Raw genomic sequence first — 21405 nt, forward strand, 5'->3', positions numbered from 1 at the left:
AAGTCTTAAAATACGGGGTTCTAAGATAGGCCTAATTAAATAATTTAATAAATGAAATTATTCATACCTTCGGCTCATGTTGAGAATCAAAAACAAATTTAATAACTTTTTAAATTTACAAAAACTTCAAGAGAGTTTCCCGACGGACGACGGCGCGAAACAAAAACTATCGCGGGACGTGGGAAGTAGGGCTTCTACTCGAGGACGGCTCCGGCGGCTTGAAGTGACGAAGAAGCGAGAGAGAGAGAACCGTGGGTCTTACACGGGCTTATCTGCAAAAATCATAAAGAAGAGGGGGGGAGAAGGTAGAAGGAGGTGACGTAGACGACCAAGGAGCAGACATATTCCGGAGAATATGTTTGTCCTTTTGTCGTCTGCAACGGGTTCTGGACGAAACCGTTGCAAACTGAAACATGGTCAACTCATAGTCCAACCCTGTAATCAGTTACATTAAAATCGTCACTAGATTACTTCATCGAAACGTTTGGTCCGTCCGGGATATGAACCCGGGCCCACTCGCACCCTAAGCGAGTATCATACCCCTAGACCAACGGTCCATGTATGTAACTGAAACATGGTCAACTCAGAGTCCAACCCTGTAATCAGTTTCATTCAAATTGTCACTAGAATATTTATGCATATGTTGGGTCCGTCCGGGATTCGAACCCGGGACCACTCACACCCGAAGCGAGTATCATACCCCTAGATCAACGGACTATGTATGTAGCTGAAACATGGTCAACTCATATTCCAATCCTGTAATCATTTGAATTAGAATAGTCATTACATTACTTCATCGAAAACTCGGGTCCGTCCGGGATTTGAACCCAGGACCACTCGCCACGGAAGCAAGTATCATACCCCTAGACCAACGGACCATGTATGTAACTGAAACATGGTCAACTTATAGTCCAACCCAGTAATTAGTTGTATTTAAATAGTCAATAAAATATTTCTGCAAAAAGTTGGGTCCGTCCGGGATATGAACCCGGGACCACTCGCATCCTAAGCGAGTATCATACCACTAGACCAACGGATCATGTATTTAACTGAAACATGGTCAACTCATAGTCCAACTCAGTAATCAGTTGTATTTAAATAGTCACAAAAATATTTCTGCAAAAAGTTTGGTCCGTCCGGGATTTGAACCTGGGACCACTCGCACCCTAAGCGAGTATCATACCCCTAGACCAACGGACCATGTATGCGACTGAAACATGGTCAACTCATAGTCCAACCCAGTAATCAGTTGTATTTAAATAGTCACTAAAATATTTCTGCAAAAAGTTGGGTCCGTCCGGGATATGAACCCGGGACTACTCGCACCCGAAGCGAGTATCATACCCCTAGACCAACGGACCATGTATGTGACGGAAACATGGTCAACTCATAGTCCAACCCAGTAATCAGTTGTATTTAAATAGTCAATAAAATATTTCTGCAAAAAGTTGGGTCCGTCCGGGATATGAACCCGGGACTACTCGCACCCGAAGCGAGTATCATACCCCTAGACCAACGGACCATGTATGTAACTGAAACATGGTCAACTCATAGTCCAACCCAGTAATCAGTTGTATTTAAATAGTCACTAAAATATTTCTGCAAAAAGTTGGGTCCGTCCGGGATTTGAACCCAGGACCACTCGCCACGGAAGCAAGTATCATACCCCTAGACCAACGGACCATGTATGTAGCTGAAACATGATCAACTTATAGTCCAACCCAGTAATTAGTTGTATCTGGGTGCACGGCAGTGCACCCGCCAAGTTGTCGTGCACTACCAGCAATCTTTTACCCGAAACATTTCAGCCTCATTTTGACCCCCTCTTAACTCGGTACTGGGGAATAGTACTCCACTCATATTTGCACCTCAAGGGCACAGTGTTAACCCTAGGAAGTCCTCCAACTTCCAGCTTTCTAACTCATTTGGTTTCTGTGATAATCCTATGTGAAAATGACACATTATGAGACTGACTGACTGACTGACACATCATCAAAACCTCTAGGGCATTTCCGGTGGTGCTAGAATGAAGAAATTTGGCATATTTGTACCACTAATCATACAAGCAAAGGGAAAAGTCCCAAAAGCGGGAGTTTCCCCCTTTTAGCCCCTGAAATGGGGGTTTAAAATTAAAGTCATCATCTAAACCTCTAGGGCAATTCCGGTGGTGCTAGAATAATGAAATTTGGCATACTTGTACCACTAAGCATACATGCAAAGGGAAAAACCCCAAAAGCGGGAATTTTCCCCTGTTAGCCCCTGAAATGGGGGTTTTATAATTTATATCCCCTCGTAATAGGACATTATAATTTAATTTTTTCGTCTTTTAATATTAATATTTTTTACTAATATGATTCTTTCGTATTAATGCAAAATTTATGTTTTTTACATAATGTTTTAGTAATTAAATTTTTTACTCATTTCCTTTTCATTTCGTCTGAAATGGTTCTAAGCGTGTTTTGATTCATTTAGTTTTTCTTAAATCTATTCTGTTGATTAAAAGTGTTACTTGCCACAATATTGTGTTCTTCGAATAGAAATACGGTTAACAATTATCACAGCCTGAGAAAAAAAAAAGAAAGTTGAATGCAAAAAAGTTGAAAAAGGCAAAGCCAAGTAAAACTCTTGGAAAGAACAAATAAAAATCTAAAAGTACAAATGTTTATTTCACTTCATAATCCTACTTCTATAAATCTACAAGAACATGCACGTACAAAAAGGATTGAAATCTCACCAAAAACATCTCTGTAAAAATATGCCAAGTTGTTTGGCCGTAAAGAAGAAGTGAGATCTAAAATACGGCCAAGTTATTATCTCCAGGTGAACCAACATTTTATTCGACTTAAAACTTCTCAAGAATGTTTTTCTGACTTGGCCATAAGCATTCCAAACTTGCATCCTTCTTCTTTGCACCCGTGAAGGTTAATAACGGAAATTACAAGTTTAACCACAAAGGCTTATCAAGAATATTTAACCAATTTGATTTAATATTTTAATTTCGATCCATATCTGGAATTAAACGAATCCTTGATATGCAAATGGGCAAGTCAGAAAAACATTCTTGAGAAGTTTTAAGTCGAATAAAATGTTGGTTCACCTGGAGATAATAACTTGGCCGTATTTTAGATCTCACTTCTTTTTACGGCCAAACAACTTGGCATATTTTTACAGAGATGTTTTTGGTGAGTTAACTCTTACTTCAATGACGAACGAAAAATAGAACCTCACCCCAATCCTCTCCCATCAGCTCCCATTGACTCCCCCTTCAATGAGGAAAGAAACATTTTATACTGCCAAAGGCAGTACAAAGAAGGCAGTACAGATATACTCCTACAATGCCACCGCCAACAGGGCAGGTCATACTAATGTCCACATCGTAGATGTACATCATACGATGTGGCTAAAAAGTGTAGTTTGTAAGACTTTTTTTCCATTTCGTTGAAACAGTGAGTTGACCGGTCAAGGCAGCAGCGGCTGGCAGCCCATCTTAACCAGATTGGCTGGTTTTCATGGTTTTCAGGTCAATTAAACTTAGATACTACAACAATTTCGTTGACCGTTGACACAAATAATGGAAGGAATGAGGGATGGGATTGAAAAGTGCAACTGGTTTTCTGAAAATAACCCGTTTTAGCATGCTCTAGTCTAGTATAGTCAGAAGCCGATTAGGCTTTACACATGAAGTACGTAACATGTGTCATTGTACCTGGAGGAGCTACACGATATTCTCCAAGCTCCTGGGAAAGAACCCCTCCCCCCTTATTCGGAGGAATATAATACGGTAGGGCGGCTCCTTCGGATCCTTGTGATCCTTCGGCTTTAAGAACCGATTTACCAGGTACATCAATTAGGGAACTACTATAAAGACTTAATATTCTTTAGTTAAAACTATACACAATACCAAGGATTTCTTGGGAGTATGGCACGAAGATCTTATCAATCTGGGTAGCTTTTGCTTAGACTATTTAAGACGTCGTGTATTTGTTTTTTACAACGATTTTTTTTCTGTTCTCGCGGCTACGGCGAGTCCAGCCGCTGGCGGCTCGGGAATCGGGATACCGCCAATACCTAGCCGAAGCTTAGTGTAGTTTTCGAGTCTACTATTATTCGCAGAGCTATTTTTCAGTTGAAATTAAAGAAAAAATTTATAGTATTTAGTTGAAGACTTATTAAATGACTCGAAAATTTATCGAAACTTGAGCTTTAAAACGTTTAATATAATATAACGACTAACGAACGATACCGCAAATTTGCCTTTCGAGCTTCCCGGTCATGTCGCCGGCGAGGTCGAGTCGAGGTCCCATTCAAAAAATAGTAATAGCCGTCGCCGATGGGTCCGGCATTAAAGAGGCTATCTACGGTTAGGGGACTTTTGATTGGTTAAAAACTTTTTTGTTCGTCTGTTTAGTTTTTACTTCGGAAATGTCATGAAATCTATGGCCAAAGCTATGGAAAAGTGGGACTTACGTACTTTATGTGTGAAACATAATCCGCTTTTAGAATAGTGCGACGAATGTAAGGCCAGGGATACTAGATGCTTTAAGAGGGATTCGAAGGGAGACGGAAATTGCGACAGAGTTATCGGCGTGTCATGCGCAGTACAGTCTACCGGACTTGTAGATTTTAGTGTAATTCAAAGCCAAATGAAGGATGATGGCGGGAGGATGCGAAATCTGAGAGAAATGGGCGCGCTGGAATGGCTTAGGTCCGGTGGAACGCAAAAAATGGGGGAATACTCGGAATAGGAATTCAATTTGTCCTTGATAGGGAAAAATAAGACGGCGCGCGTTATAGATCCCCGTTAAAAACCCTCTGCCGCAGTCTCGTTTAAACGTACGTGAAAGGCTCAAGCTGATAATCCCTCTTTAAACATCTAGTATCCCGTGTAAGGCGCGGCGCTGGTAAAACTCCATAGAGTAGATAAACAATTTTCAAAATGTTTTTCGAAGCACAAGTATAAATTAGTCTTATGGGTTAAGTCGCTCTCATAGTTTCCTAATTTGGTGATTTTCCCGAGTTTTGAAAGTGGTCTCGAAATTTTTGTAAGGATTTTTACATTGGCATTGTAATGCGCAAATACGGATAAATTTGTTTTAAAACGGCCTAGATTATCTTTAGAGGAAAACATAGTACTGTATATGGATATACTTAATAAATATACTATATAATGTAGTATATATAAATTTAGTACGTAATCTTTGTTAGGAATGTATATACATCATGTGCATGCATCATTCATGCATGATGCTATTTATGTATTGGAACAGCCGGCACCAGACTTAGTACTTCCGGAAGAAGCAGAGACTCAATGCATAGTGTTAGGCGACGGACGTTATACCTTCACGACGGGACGCGCGCGAATAGACTTCCGCTTAGGACAGTTGAAACTAAAGCAGGAATTTCACGTGGTTCCCTCACTGACAAACGATTTTATTCTGGGAAAAAATTTCCTGTATAAACATCGGGCGATTCTGGACTTTGGAACAAAAACTTGTGAGATTGACGGAACGACGTTTCCATTCGTGCTTAATCTCCCTGGGTTAAAGACACCGACCCCTCAGATTATAGAGGATATTGAACAAACTGTCGCGTCGCCTACACTGAGTCCCAATCAGAAGGAAGACTTAAAAACTTTATTATTACGATTTCCAAAACTATTTTCGGAAAAAGCGGGACGTACTAACTTAGTCTATCACGAGATACACACTACCACCGATGTTCCCGTTAGTCAACGCGCGTATCGTGTTAGCGACGAGAAAAAACGGATAATTGAAGATCATCTTCACGAAATGATCCGCGACGGAATCGTGAAACCATCCGTTAGTCCTTACGCGTCGCCAGTGGTACTGGTCCACCAGAAATGCGGAAAGATCCGTTTCTGCGTCAACTATCGCGCGTTAAATAAAGTGACCGTTAAGGACCCTTATCCGCTACCGAGAATAGAAGAACTGTTAGGGAAAATGGGTGCCCCAAAGTTCATCACAGCACTGGACTTAAAGAGCGGCTATTGACAGATAGATCTCCATCCGCAGGCGAAAGCGAAGACTGCTTTTATCACGCATGCGGGGAAGTACGAGTTCGAAGTACTTCCGTTCGGTCTATGCAATGCGCCGTCGTCGTTTCAACGACTCATCGACGAAGTCTTCAGGGATGGACATCACTTTTCGATCTGTGTCTATCTGGATGACATCGTCATTCCATCCAGTACTTGGGCTGACCATTTACAAGCCTTGGAATATGTCTTTGACCGACTGTCTGAAGCGGGACAGTCAATGAACGAGGGATTCATATTGCTCCTTCCAAGACTAGGGCTATAGTAGACTTTCCAGTCCCAAAGAACGTGAAAGAAATCCAAAGATTTCTGGGCATGGCGGGATGGCACTCTCGATTCATCCCGCAGTATTCCATAATCGTTGCCCCATTAAACCATCTCAAGAAAAAGGACGTTCCGTTCCAGTGGAAGAAAGAACAGCAGGAATCGTTCCAGGCCATCAAGGATGCGATCTGCATGGCGCCTCCTTTAGCGGCTTAAAACCCTAAGTTGCCGTGTATCCTGACAACGGATGCTAGTGACGCCGGATTTGGAGCTTTCCTGTCGCAAATTCAAGATGACGTCGAGGTACCTATTGCCTAGGCCAGTAAACAACTGACCGACGTCCAGAGAAGATATACCACCACGGAAAAGGAATGTCTTGCCATCTATTGGGGAGTTGGAAAGTTCCGGCCATACTTGGAGAACATACCGTTCACTGTGATCACACTGAAAGAACCAAATTCTCGACTTGTTCGTTGGGCAATGTACTTGCAAACGTATGACTTCAAGATCATGCACAAGAAGGGAGTTGAGAACAAGGTTGCGGACGCATTATCAAGAGCGCCTGTCTCGCTATTAGCCATTTCCTTGGAAGACATGACTTCACCGTCCTCGTCAGAAGATTCCAGTCCAGTGGAATCCTCTTCAATGACGTCGGCTTCGTCCTCAACCAGTCTTATACAGCATTGGGGAGCCCCTAAGGCTATGCTCTCTGACAATGGGACGCAATTTGTGTCCCGGGTTTGGAAAGATACGTGCGCACTCTTCAACATTACTTGCACCTACACTACCCCCTATCACCCTCAAACAAACGCTACAGAAAGAGTCAATAAATCCATAGGCATTATGCTAGGTATTTATGTAGGTAACGAACACCGCCATTGGGATCGAATTCTTGATCTCTTAGAGTTTTCTCTTAACACTACACCTCTTGAAACGACAGGGCGCACACCGTTCTATTTAAATCATGGTAGAGAAGCTCGCTTACCCTGGAAAATAGCTTTGGAGCCTTTTCATCCTCCTGATTTAACCCAGGTTGGAGATAATTTAGAGACTAGAGTGACCCAGTTACAGGCAGATGTTCAAGCCGTTAGAAATCATATAGATCGTATGCAAGCTAAGCAACGATGCTATTATAATAAGCGTAGGGAAAATTGGGACTTAGATGTAGGCATGTTTGTATGGAAAACCACACACCCCCTGTCCCGTGGTGCTTCTTACTCCTCAGCTAAGTTAGCTCCAAAATTGGATGGACCTTATCGCGTCATTGAGCGGTTGGATGAATTACGCTACGTGCTGGAGGAAGTGGCTACTGGTAAACGATCGTTGGAAAATATAGCTCATCTCAAGCTATATAGAACAACCCATCAGTTCTTGCCGTCATCTACACAAGAACCCGACCAGGAAGATCCGCCTTCTTTATTCAACTAGCATTGCAATATATTTTAATGACATTAGTTAAAGTACTTGTCCATAAGTCTACATAGTTCAGCATCAAAGGGTCTTAGGGTAGCGTATAATATAATGCTACGAGAAGAGTGGTGACTTGTCTGCTTTATCCAGAAAAATACTTAAAACCTTATTTCCCTTCCTGATCGGAAAATGTTGTTCTTGACGGCCAACTAGTCATAGGGCTATTAGTTTAAAACGCTCTATTAAGTTGACCTCATATTCCGACCAATCATGATGGACCACAGTTTTGAGCCTCTCGAGACGGTGTGTATTGTAGTAAAAACACCTAGTAGGCGAATATTTTTAACGGTCTATTCAATCAACTGAGTTTACCGTCAATCTATCTATTCCCTATAAATTAATTTAAAAAATTACATATCTACGCTTTTTCAAGAACAACTACATTTTCCGAAAACATTTTATCATGAAATTAATTATTTTGAAGGGATTTCGTGTCGTTGCTCACTAACTTGTAAGCACCTTGACGGACATAGTTTTATTTGTTGCTGGCTTAACAAATTTTCAAGTTTGCACCAAAAAGGTTTAACTCTGTAGTAAGATTCCGAGAAGACTGATGTTAGAGAAAATATGATAACGATCTTTTTTTCTCAAACTAATTTATAAACTAATGTCGTCTTCTTAAGACAAAGCAACAATGTTTATCCTGTGTTGTTTCGTTTAGTAGGTGGCTCTCTGTAGCAAAGGAAAAATATGATATCGGTGCCCTAGCATTGGTAATAGAGCCTAGCACTAGTGAACAAATTTGACGATTTTATGCCGCCAAGTGAAGAGTTTGGTTACCTCGATACTTCTAGTCCCTTATCTTACTTTTGATATAACCAAAGGTAAGGGTAAAGATTACATAAAAAGAAATACTTCTCAGTACCAATGACTTGTTATATTCATTTCAAGCGGAAATAATATGGGAATACACATTATTCATTACCAGTTATGCGAAGAAGGTCACACTTTACTCCGACACCCCTTCCTCTTTTTTCTCAATATAAAAAATTTTAAAAGCACCAGTGGTTCAAGTGTATGGGTCATCTGAGCCGTCGCAACACACTCAGCCAATAATACCATTTAGTTCGAAACCTTTTCACATTAGTGACTCTTAGGACTTCCCCGCCAACCTTAATAACCTAAAACTATAAAACATTCGTGTACATGAAAATTATGGTTGTGGCTTGTCACTCGCTAGCGCCTGAAGGACCGATCAATCAGTGTAATTTGTGTACATTTGTAAGTGAGAAGACCATTTTAGAAATTACATACAGAGAAACTAAAACACAAGGGTGAGGCCACCATTGGGGTCTTCTCTCTCTCTCGCCTAGAAGCACTGCTATAGGCAGAGAGAGTTGACTGGCCTCCTGCCTCTAGTGAACTTTGGCACCGTCTGGCGGTGACCCTTAGTGCGAGGGAGAATACCCCAATGGTGGCCTCGCCCCTGTGTGTTTTCCGAAATGGTCTTTAAGCGTGCTAAAATGATTACGCGTAATACGTAACCGGTGTACAAGTAGCACCAACAATGTGGAAAGGGGTGGTGACGTTTCAAATGAAGACTGAGTTATGACCAAGAAATTCTAAAGCACGGAGAGGAAAATTGCAGCGCAATCTTTTCTTCACAGAGGCGACAATAGAAATGTAGCATTTCGATTAAATATTTACATTTTCCTTTCGAATTATATCAAAGTTCGTTTGCCCTTTTTAGAAAGTCAATAGAATATTTCAAATATTCTATGTTGAAACCTCAACACTTATCCCTTCAAAATAATTAATTTCATGATAAAATGTTTTCGGTAAATGTAATTGTTCTTGAAAAAGCGTAGATATGTAATTTTTTCAATTAATTTAGAGGGACTAGATCGATTAACAGTAAAATCAGTTGATTGAATTTAATATTGATTAAAGATTAAATGGATAAAAATAACTAAAACAATTGCAATATCTGAACTTCAGTCAAATGATAAACCTCACACATATCGTTTGTTTTTTCGGCCTTGGTCCAAACCAAGACGTTTTTTCATAATAAGTAATGACTGCACGCCTTATTTTGTTAACTAATAGTCCTCATTTATTATAATTTTAGCTGAAAGTGCTATAATTGACACGCTTTTAACAAGTTTTATTAATTGTGGTTATATGAATGTAACGCTTGATGGATGAAGCTCCTTTTGATACGATGCCACTTTACGTGAGCCAACCAACAAACAATGGCTGCAAAGATTTTCGTAACAAAAACGTCATTGAAATTTACTACAAATGTTTTAATCTCTAAAATCACCAGAATATTTTTTGCTAATCCTCGGTCAAAATAGCGTTATGTTGAATTGTTGATGTTATAGGCAACATCAACTTCGGTTATTTGGGATAAAAGCCAGACAATACGAATACAGTCGGTAGGTTCAAATAAATTACAAACAAATTAATTATTAATCTTACTGGTAGATCAATCAATTACTACATTGTTAACTAAGACAGCTGGGACATATTAATAAGATGTAGAGGTAAATTTTACACCTTAACGATGAAACCTCCGCTGAGTCGTTGACTAAACACTTTTAACAAGGGAAATTATGACTAGCAGAACTGTATAGATTTATTCATTTAATAACATTTTACATTTGCATTATTTAAATTCAAATTCTGCATTAAATGTTAAACCATTGCTGTTCATTGGATCTCTAAATTATTTTCATAATTTCAACAAAACCAACGTACCTGTTGCAATTTGAGGATGAGTTTTTTAAAGTCGTTTATAACACGATGTTTAATTAAATGATATTAATTTTGGATTTATGTTAAATATGTAACACACTGTTCAGCGGTTCTGTTACTAAGCCTTCTCAAAGAAGTCAAGATTCTGAAATTATTGGGAATAGACGATTCTTAGACGCAAGTGTTCGTTACCAAAAATTGTTTCAAACTTACACTTATGGGTCGTGTTATGGTTATTAAGAGGATCCCATTCTCAGGCTTTTTATTTTATATTCTTTATTGTTAAATTAATTAAAATCAATCAATTCTGGTTAAATATGAAACACTTACCTCGTATACTTTCAAAAAAACCAAACCACAATAAAATCCGAGAGGTGGGTGGTATTCTTGGAAATAGCCCTATTTTTTATTAAGTTTCTGAAATTATCAGAGCTAAATATCAAAGACACATATTTAACTGCTCTCATTTCGACACAGCAGCAACCATATAGATTCATTCATTTAAAAACATTTCTCATTTCTAATTATTTAAATTCAAAGGGCTGTATTAACTTCTAAAGGCGAAAACAGCTGACTTGTCATCCTAGTAAACAAATACAGGGCTGCCAGGCTGTCTCTTACACAACAAAGTTGGCCATTCTCTCTTATGAGAAATGCATCCTTGTCATATGCATCTATGTTTGCCATTGTCTGGCCTTCTCAGGACTCAGGAGCCCTAGGATTCGGAGTCGGACTCCCAAGTTCCAACTGAAGCGAAGATTTCTTTTGCCCGGAGCATAGCCTACTCGATCACGAGCAACACGTCGCAAGCTGCTTGCGCTATAGCGCGAATCAGGGTGGGAAATAAGGGAAGGAAATGAGGTTTACTTGAGAGGTGATGGAAGGGGTGTAGGGCCACGTCACCTCCGGCGGACACGGGGCCATCTGCACATATAGGGTAAGACCGCCGACATGTGTCTTATTCCCTCTAACTTTGCCGCCCAGAAGCATGGCTTACAGGAGTGCGCCACACTCCCGGAATTTCGCTGTACTCATCTTTTTATTACGAAATGTGTAGATCCTTCTACACCCAATACGTATTAGACATGGGCCGTGGCGTTATGCGCGCTTTTTTTTCACTGTATTACCTATCAAGTAACGTAAAAAATTGAAGTATTAGCTAGGTGTTTTTGGGATGGTAATGGCGCCTGTTAGATTCGTTTGTGCTAATGTAGTAAAGTATTCATGTTTTCGAACTCGCTAAGGTAATATTCGATATGACCCAACGGTTGGGGTACATTAAGTTCTTACCACTTATAGCGAAAAAAAGGTGTTTTTATTTATCCAGCCTCCACAGACAATCAACCAACAAACAACAAAAATCCACAATGTGTGTGTATATATATATATATACATTGAAGGGTCAAGAAATGTTTTCAACGATAACAATGTTGTTTCTTTCCCAATACTTTGAAGAGCCGGAAGAGGATCTTTTCTTAAGAAGGGTTCAATCCAATTTGTTTTACGTCCGTCCGAAGACGGAAAATTGCTGTTACCGCATACCATAGAACTAATGTACTTTTTTTGCAATTCGTTCATATAATGAGTTCCAACGTGGTAGCGGATCTTGTCTTAATCGGTTTTTTAGCCAAACTTGTTCATGGCGTACCCCGGGCACAAACATATATACACATACAAACATATCATCAGCGCAAGACCATAACCACACCTCACTTAAAAGTTGGGAAACCAAAATAAACCTCTCCGAGTCGAGACGTTTTTCTTAAATAATTAAATATAATTTATATTAAATATAATTTATATTAAATATAATTTATATTAAATATTTTGATCGTCATTAATTTACCTTTATTCTAGTTAAATTGTTTTAAGAAACTTTATTCCTAAATTCATTTTAAACATAGCTATTGTTGACGTTTGAATACAAGCCTACGCCTCTTTAACAATTTTTGGAAAATTAGGGTATATAAGGCGATTGATTTACAATAAATGGTAAGAAAACCCGCAATTGCGTGAACCTTTGGTGGAAGCCCTGCCATTGAAGGGCCAAACTTTTCTCGTAACCCTAGCAGATCGCCGCGTACATCTTAACCTTAACGATAACATTACTTTCTGCAAACACGTTTGCTCCGATTTGCCAACTGCGAACGCGGTGACAGCCCCCCTACACACAGACACGCCCATTCTAAAACTTCTCCGTGACGTCATTGTCACTCGAAGAGGTAAAAAGTAGGGTCTTGTTTTGATTTGTGTTTTCAGCTATTTGTTTTGTTACCGGCCGCAATAAGCGTCTTAAAATTTGGTAAACAAATACACTACGGTGATTTTCAAGTCGTTGATAATTTGGCTGTCGTCCTTCAATTTGGAACTTAACTAAGGCAATTGAAAAACTCCAAAACGTTCTGATGAAATAAAATAAACTCGCGTGCTGCAGATCTTAGCATTATTCCTCATAATGTACGGCAGAGGGGGTGGCACCAAATTCGCTTGACCCTGAATATCATCCCATGAAATATCCAGGATTGATTACGAGAGGCTCAGTTTAGATTGATGTTAGCATAATATTGAAAAGAAGGGAGAATTTTGACATATTCCCATATTTTTTAAGACGGTGAAAGTACACAGTACATGTTTAAACTGTATTATTTACATATATTATATATTCTGTACTTAATTCACAATATTATTTAATTTCCAACGATTGTTGCGTTCTTTGGATTTTGGTTGTTTTTGTAATATTTTATCGGTGATCATTTCCAGGCATAATGCTAAACAAGCCATTTCAATTCCCCAAGTATACATGATAAATATTATCGATAATTCTTGGATGTTCTTTACAGTAATTTCATTGACGGTTGTCGCTTCATCCGACGCCAAGAAAAGATGAAACTCATAGTCGATAGCAATAGTACATCGTCGAGTCTGAGCAGTTTCAACGAATCGAGTAGTCCTATATAAGAAACACAGACAATTCAAGAGTGTGAGTTGTTAATGAGAATATGCTTGGGCTGCGTTCAATAAAACTTTAAGAACATGGTTTCCTAATAACGTTTGGCTAGAAGCTGATGTAGTACAAACACTGCTTCTTAGTGAAATTTCTAAAGATGATGAATTATAGCTGAATTTTTTCCAATAGCAGTGACAAAAGATGTATGTATATTGTATAACTTGGAGAAGGTTGTTGTATAGGGCTCATAATAAATTTTTAGTGCAACGGGCTAGACATCAAAACCGTGACGTCATGATTTCGCTGCTCAACATCGTCGCCGTCCCGCCACCATCCTTGAATAATAACAAAAACCTAAAAATGCGGGGAAAACATACAGCGAAAAACCGACTCCGTTTGCTCAACGAAACTTGCGCTTATGTTTACTGAACGCAGCTTCCATAATCAACTCACAAATAATCAACATTTTCCAGAATCCGTAAAGGTAACTTTTTGTTAAAAATAATCACCGCGCATCTCGAAAAATAACTCTCTTTACCAATATAAACCTTTAAATCATTGTTTTGTAAAAAATTGTTGGAGTCATCATCCCCAAGTAATGAAAATTGAAAAGCCAGGACATTATTAAATAAGGCGTATTTATGTGTACCGTTGGGGAAGGTGGAGAACAACGTAGTGATGTTCAAATCTTTCAAGTTTATGGCTTCAGTCGCTAATCGAGCCATTTCGGGTGTAATACGCCCGGCTTGCATAACATCACTTTCAACAGCCGAACCCTTACTAATCACTGGTTTTGTACCAGGACATTTCAATAGGTCGTCTAGTGTGTTAATTCGAATTGATCTGGAGACAATCATTTCACTCTTCAGATTTCCAGAGTATGCCTTCATAATGACTGATGAGCCAAGTAGCCATCCCGCCAACAAAAGTTTTGTCGAAGTTTTTTTCGAAAAAATATCCGGAGCTGAAAGAAGTCAGAGTTGAGTTCTCGCATAATAATTACTTGAGCGAGTCGAACGTTATACATATATAATAAAGGGATTATCTCAAAACTAAGGTTCCTGAAAAAGTGTAGAACTTTGTAGGACGCAAGATATTTGTAAATTTCTGACTCTCATCAACTTAGGTTATCGGTGGCGCAGCCAAAGGGGTTATTCCGTGCCAATTTCTAAAAATTATAAACAGCAACCGCAAACAAAAAAAAATAAAGTAAATAAGAAATTAAGAAAATCACTAGACAGTACTTTTTGACAAGCTCAACCGTGTAAGGGAAAGTCTCCTTTAAATAGTAAATTGTAAACACGTTAAGAAAAATGTTTATTACTGTACGTTTAAATGCAATAATAATTTTTCTTTAATTACAAAATTTTCTCTTCATGTCTTTTCGCTATGACGTAGAAGGTGCAAAGTATACAATTGGCATATTGTTATTGCTAAGACAACCTCTAACGTACCATGAAGTTCATGTTCTTAAAGAAAACATTGTACAGTCATAAAATTAATGCTAAACAAGTGCCAACCTCTTATGTACATATGACACAGAAGGGGAAAGAAAATAATTCCCATGCATTTCAAATGTCACAATCGATTTTTAGTGAACCGGGTTTTTAAGTTATTTCAAAAACATCTAGCTTATGTGAGGTCTTAATTTAAAGAGAAAAATACCTCGAAGTTGTAAATTGTGTTTTAAAAAGTACATTTTAAATGAGACTTGCCCATTAAACAGCGGGAGTTTATTAATTCAAAAGTAGCAGTAAGAATTCATAGGTCTCGTTGAAGGGGTCATAGCTAGTAAGAACCGCTTTTACGGTAAAAGAGAGGGGGTCAAGAAATAGGAGACCGGTGCTATCTTCAAAGACGACCAAGGTTAACAATTTGAGTTTTTTCTGTTCTCAAAAATATATTTTAGGACTTTCATTATTCCATCCTTCGCTTATGAAAAAGAAAGGCAAACTTTTTTTAAATTCCGATTCTTTTGCACATGTGAATTCTTTGATGCAGAGAAACATCCTGGTTAACCGCAATCTATAGCATTTCACCCCTTCGTCTACGCCACAGCATGCTTTAAACTCAACGGTTCTGCAATATGGTCGATGTGAAAAACCAGACATATTCCAAAAACAAAAGCTCTTTTCGCCAAACGCTGCGAATGAATGTTTTGAAGAAAATCGACAATAAGGACAGGAGTATGAGACAAGCAATTGTCGTTAACCAAATCGATCCGTCGACACCACCCAAAGAAAACATTTTTCCGTCACTGTTAAACTCTTTCGCTGGAGTTACGAAAGAAATTATTTTGTTTTCGGTCGATTGAAATGATGGTGAATAATGGTAAGCGTGCGGGTATTTTGGTGTATATATTGCAGTATACACGTCCGCAAGCTGAAAAATACGAAGTTTGTTCTAATAAAGAAACTCAAACCAAAGACTTAAAGACAAAACAGAAAGTGAGGCACGAGGTTGATGAAAGTCTCTTCTAGTGGGTGGTATGATCGTCAAGACGCAAAGTCTCGAGCATCTTTGATAAACCCGCCAGCACTCTACTTCTCCAACGTAATTATTGTTTTTTCGGTGATGACATTAGCAGTGTTTCAATCATTTGATTATTATTGATCATTCAATTTGTTATGAAATCCTGGTATATGATATTCGGTTTTCCTGCATAATCGCACTTGCAATCATGCACCAACTTTTACCGAGTATACCGTGAAGTGAGTAGTAAATAATCTTTTCGTTGGTTTAGAAGCAACGTGAATCAAAACTCTTAGCGATTCACTTTCTGTTATATATTTTTACCATTGTTGGTCTAAGTGGTTAATGATAAATATTAAGAACTTACCCCATATCGGACACTATAAATCCTCGAAATAGTTTTCGAAACATTCACTTTATGGAGTCGGTAGAAATTTTTCAATGTGGCCGTCACAGAATCAAATGGCATCAAGTTAAGACTTGTAAATATACAAATTTCAAAGTATTAAGTTTAGTCGAAACTACTGCAAAGGCTGTTTCTTATTCTCGCATTACCTTACGTTAGCTAAATTTAGCAAAACATACTGCGTTAGTGATTCCCCTATGTTTTGTGTGAAACGTCCTGCAAAGAAATCCTGAATATGATTCTCTGACCACTGTTGCGTTGTCTGTTAGAAAGAAATGCGTAACGTTTGCAGCTTTTTAATGTTTTTAAATACGGAAACTCACAGCAATTTTAAAATCATATTTCTCTGTCGAAGTCATCTTAATGTAGCTATTTTCACACAAATGTTTGCCTAGTGGTTAGTAACATACGTCACAAAGCTGGTGCGAGGAAAACCAAAACTTAAGTTTACTTCTCAGTAGACGGACGGTTTTAATGACGTTATTGCTATTTTTAAAGCAAGACACGTAAAGCCATACAATATTTAACCATTTGAAACTGCCCAGTTCAAAGATTTTCTTCGTAATTGTAGTATATAAAAACAAGATAATAATAATAACCTTCTGAAAGTTAAAACGGTTAGCTTTTTATATTGACGACAGTGACCTTCGGTTTAGTTATTAGTGTTTTGTATTATTGTTTAATAAATTGCTCCATATTAAGAGGAGTTAGACATGGAGATTTGTAAGCAATTTTTAGAGTTTCTAATTTCCGCCTACCAAAAGTTATTAAAGTTACCGACCGCCTTCAATGGTGAATAAAGTTACCGACCGCCTTCAATGGTGAAATAAGTTACCGACCACCTACAATGGTGAAATAAGTTACCGACCGCCTTCAATGGTGAATAAAGTTACCGACCGCTTTTCAATGGTGAATAAAGTTACCGACCGCCTTCAATGGTGAAATAAGTTACCGACCGCCTACAATGGTGAAATAAGTTACCGACCGCCTTCAATGGTGAATAAAGTTACCGACCGCCTTCAATGGTGAAATAAGTTACCGACCGCCTTCAATGGTGAATAAAGTTACCGACCGCCTTCAATGGTGAATAAAGTTACCGACCGCCTTTCAATGGTGAATAAAGTTACCGACCGCCTTTCAATGGTGAACAAAGTTATCGACTGCCTTCAATGGTGAATAAAGTTATCGACCGCCTTTCAATGGTGAATAAAGTTACCGACTGCCTTCAATGGTGAATAAAGTTACCGACCGCCTTTCAATGGTGAATAAAGTTACCGACTGCCTTCAATGGTGAATAAAGTTATCGACCGCCTTTCAATGGTGAATAAAGTTACCGACTGCCTTCAATGGTGAATAAAGTTACCGACCGCCTTTCAATGGTGAATAAAGTTACCGACTGCCTTCAATGGTGAATAAAGTTACCGACCGCCTTCAATGGTGAATAAAGTTACCGACCGCCTTCAATGGTGAATAAAGTTACCGACCGCCTTCTATGGTGAATAAAGTTACCGACCGCCTTTCAATGGTGAAGTAAGTTACCGACCGCCTTTCAATGGTGAATAAAGTTACCGACCGCCTTGCAATGGTGAATAAAGTTACCGACCGCCTTGCAATGGTGAATAAAGTTACCGACCGCCTTCAATGGTGAATAAAGTTACAGACCGCCTGCAATGGTGAATAATGTTACCGACCGCCTTTCAATGGTGAATAAAGTTACCGACCGCCTTCAATGGTGAATAAAGTTACCGACCGCCTTCAATGGTGAATAAAGTTACCGATCGCCTTCAATGGTGAATAAAGTTACCGACCGCCTTCAATGGTGAATAAAGTTACCGACTGCCTTCAATGGTGAATAAAGTTACCGACTGCCTTCAATGGTGAATAAAGTTACCGACCGCCTTCAATGGTGAATAAAGTTACCGACCGCCTTCAATGGTGAATAAAGTTACAGACCGCCTTCAATGGTGAATAATGTTACCGACCGCCTTTCAATGGTGAATAAAGTTACCGACCGCCTTCAATGGTGAATAAAGTTACCGACCGCCTTTCAATGGTGAATAAAGTTACCGACCGCCTTCAATGGTGAAAAAAGTTATCGACCGCCTTTCAATGGTGAATAAAGTTACCGACCGCCTTCAATGGTGAATAAAGTTACCGACCGCCTTTCAATGGTGAATAAAGTTACCGACCGCCTTTCAATGGTGAATAAAGTTACCGACCGCCTTTCAATGGTGAATAAAGTTACCGACCGCCTTTCAATGGTGAATAAAGTTACCGACCGCCTTCAATGGTGAAAAAAGTTATCGACCGCCTTTCAATGGTGAATAAAGTTACCGACCGCCTTCAATGGTGAATAAAGTTACCGACCGCCTTTCAATGGTGAATAAAGTTACCGACCGCCTTTCAATGGTGAATAAAGTTACCGACCGCCTTTCAATGGTGAATAAAGTTACCGACCGCCTTTCAATGGTGAATAAAGTTACCGACCGCCTTCAATGGTGAAAAAAGTTATCGACCGCCTTTCAATGGTGAATAAAGTTACCGACCGCCTTCAATGGTGAATTAAGTAACCGACCGCCTTCAATGGTGAATAATGTTACCGACCGCCTTCAATGATGAATAAAGTTACCGACCGCCTTCGATGGTGAATAAAGTTACCGACCGCCTTGCTATGGTGAATAAAGTTACCGACCGCCTTGCAATGGTGAATAAAGTTACCGACCGCCTTCAATGGTGAATAAAGTTACAGACCGCCTTCAATGGTGAATAATGTTACCGACCGCCTTTCAATGGTGAATAAAGTTACCGACCGCCTTCAATGGTGAATAAAGTTACCGACCGCCTTCAATGGTGAATAAAGTTACCGATCGCCTTCAATGGTGAATAAAGTTACCGACCGCCTTCAATGGTGAATTAAGTTACCGACCGCCTTCAATGGTGAATTAAGTTACCGACCGCCTTCAATGGTGAATTAAGTAACCGACCGCCTTCAATGGTGAATAATGTTACCGACCGCCTTTCAATGGTGAATAAAGTTACCGACCGCCTTCAATGGTGAATAAAGTTACCGACCGCCTTTCAATGGTGAATAAAGTTACCGACTGCCTTCAATGGTGAATAAAGTTACCGACCGCCTTTCAATGGTGAATAAAGTTACCGACTGCCTTCAATGGTGAATAAAGTTACCGACTGTCTTCAATGGTGAATAAAGTTACCGACCGCCTTCAATGGTGAATAAAGTTACCGACCGCCTTCAATGGTGAATAAAGTTACAGACCGCCTTCAATGGTGAATAATGTTACCGACCGCCTTTCAATGGTGAATAAAGTTACCGACCGCCTTCAATGGTGAATAAAGTTACCGACCGCCTTTCAATGGTGAATAAAGTTACCGACCGCCTTCAATGGTGAAAAAAGTTATCGACCACCTTTCAATGGTGAATAAAGTTACCGACCGCCTTCAATGGTGAATTAAGTAACCGACCGCCTTCAATGGTGAATAATGTTACCGACCGCCTTCAATGATGAATAAAGTTACCGACCGCCTTCAATGGTGAATAAAGTTACCGACCGCCTTGCAATGGTGAATAAAGTTACCGACCGCCTTGCAATGGTGAATAAAGTTACCGACCGCCTTCAATGGTGAATAAAGTTACAGACCGCCTTCAATGGTGAATAATGTTACCGACCGCCTTTCAATGGTGAATAAAGTTACCGACCGCCTTCAATGGTGAATAAAGTTACAGACCGCCTTCAATGGTGAATAATGTTACCGACCGCCTTCAATGATGAATAAAGTTACCGACCGCCTTCAATGGTGAATAAAGTTACCGACCGCCTTGCAATGGTGAATAAAGTTACCGACCGCCTTGCAATGGTGAATAAAGTTACCGACCGCCTTCAATGGTGAATAAAGTTACAGACCGCCTTCAATGGTGAATAATGTTACCGACCGCCTTTCAATGGTGAATAAAGTTACCGACCGCCTTCAATGGTGAATAAAGTTACCGACCGCCTTCAATGGTGAATAAAGTTACCGATCGCCTTCAATGGTGAATAAAGTTACCGACTGCCTTCAATGGTGAATAAAGTTACCGACTGCCTTCAATGGTGAATAAAGTTACCGACCGCCTTCAATGGTGAATAAAGTTACCGACCGCCTTCAATGGTGAATAAAGTTACAGACCGCCTTCAATGGTGAATAATGTTACCGACCGCCTTTCAATGGTGAATAAAGTTACAGACCGCCTTCAATGGTGAATAATGTTACCGACCGCCTTTCAATGGTGAATAAAGTTACCGACCGCCTTCAATGGTGAATAAAGTTACCGACCGCCTTTCAATGGTGAATAAAGTTACCGACCGCCTTCAATGGTGAAAAAAGTTATCGACCACCTTTCAATGGTGAATAAAGTTACCGACCGCCTTCAATGGTGAATAAAGTTACCGACCGCCTTCAATGGTGAATAATGTTACCGACCGCCTTTCAATGGTGAATAAAGTTACCGACCGCCTTCAATGGTGAATAAAGTTACCGACCGCCTTCAATGGTGAATAAAGTTACCGATCGCCTTCAATGGTGAATAAAGTTACCGACCGCCTTCAATGGTGAATTAAGTTACCGACCGCCTTCAATGGTGAATTAAGTTACCGACCGCCTTCAATGGTGAATTAAGTAACCGACCGCCTTCAATGGTGAATAATGTTACCGACCGCCTTCAATGATGAATAAAGTTACCGACCGCCTTCAATGGTGAATAAAGTTACCGACCGCCTTTCAATGGTGAATAAAGTTACCGACTGCCTTCAATGGTGAATAAAGTTACCGACCGCCTTTCAATGGTGAATAAAGTTACCGACTGCCTTCAATGGTGAATAAAGTTACCGACTGCCTTCAATGGTGAATAAAGTTACCGACCGCCTTCAATGGTGAATAAAGTTACCGACCGCCTTCAATGGTGAATAAAGTTACAGACCGCCTTCAATGGTGAATAATGTTACCGACCGCCTTTCAATGGTGAATAAAGTTACCGACCGCCTTCAATGGTGAATAAAGTTACCGACCGCCTTTCAATGGTGAATAAAGTTACCGACCGCC

The 21405-nt window shown here is 39.6% G+C and overlaps 6 non-coding genes across 6 annotated transcripts; all 6 read right to left on the reverse strand.

Moving 5' to 3' along the window:
• Positions 1–485: 485 nt before the first annotated feature.
• Positions 486–557, reverse strand: TRNAP-AGG (transfer RNA proline (anticodon AGG)). The gene has a single exon. It is a non-coding gene; the product is annotated as a tRNA-Pro (tRNA).
• Positions 558–645: 88 nt separating this feature from the next.
• TRNAP-CGG (transfer RNA proline (anticodon CGG)) lies at positions 646–717 on the reverse strand. The gene has a single exon. It is a non-coding gene; the product is annotated as a tRNA-Pro (tRNA).
• Positions 718–966: 249 nt separating this feature from the next.
• On the reverse strand, positions 967–1039 carry TRNAP-AGG (transfer RNA proline (anticodon AGG)). Its single transcript has one exon. It is a non-coding gene; the product is annotated as a tRNA-Pro (tRNA).
• An 89-nt stretch (positions 1040–1128) lies between these two features.
• On the reverse strand, positions 1129–1200 carry TRNAP-AGG (transfer RNA proline (anticodon AGG)). The gene has a single exon. It is a non-coding gene; the product is annotated as a tRNA-Pro (tRNA).
• Positions 1201–1289: 89 nt separating this feature from the next.
• Positions 1290–1361, reverse strand: TRNAP-CGG (transfer RNA proline (anticodon CGG)). The gene has a single exon. It is a non-coding gene; the product is annotated as a tRNA-Pro (tRNA).
• An 89-nt stretch (positions 1362–1450) lies between these two features.
• TRNAP-CGG (transfer RNA proline (anticodon CGG)) lies at positions 1451–1522 on the reverse strand. Its single transcript has one exon. It is a non-coding gene; the product is annotated as a tRNA-Pro (tRNA).
• Between the last annotated feature and the right edge of the window lie 19883 nt (positions 1523–21405).

The sequence above is a fragment of the Phalangium opilio genome, unplaced genomic scaffold (assembly GCF_054372755.1).
Source record: "Phalangium opilio isolate 3A_F unplaced genomic scaffold, DU_Popi_V2 ptg000060l_1, whole genome shotgun sequence".
Lineage (NCBI taxonomy): Eukaryota > Metazoa > Arthropoda > Arachnida > Opiliones > Phalangiidae > Phalangium > Phalangium opilio.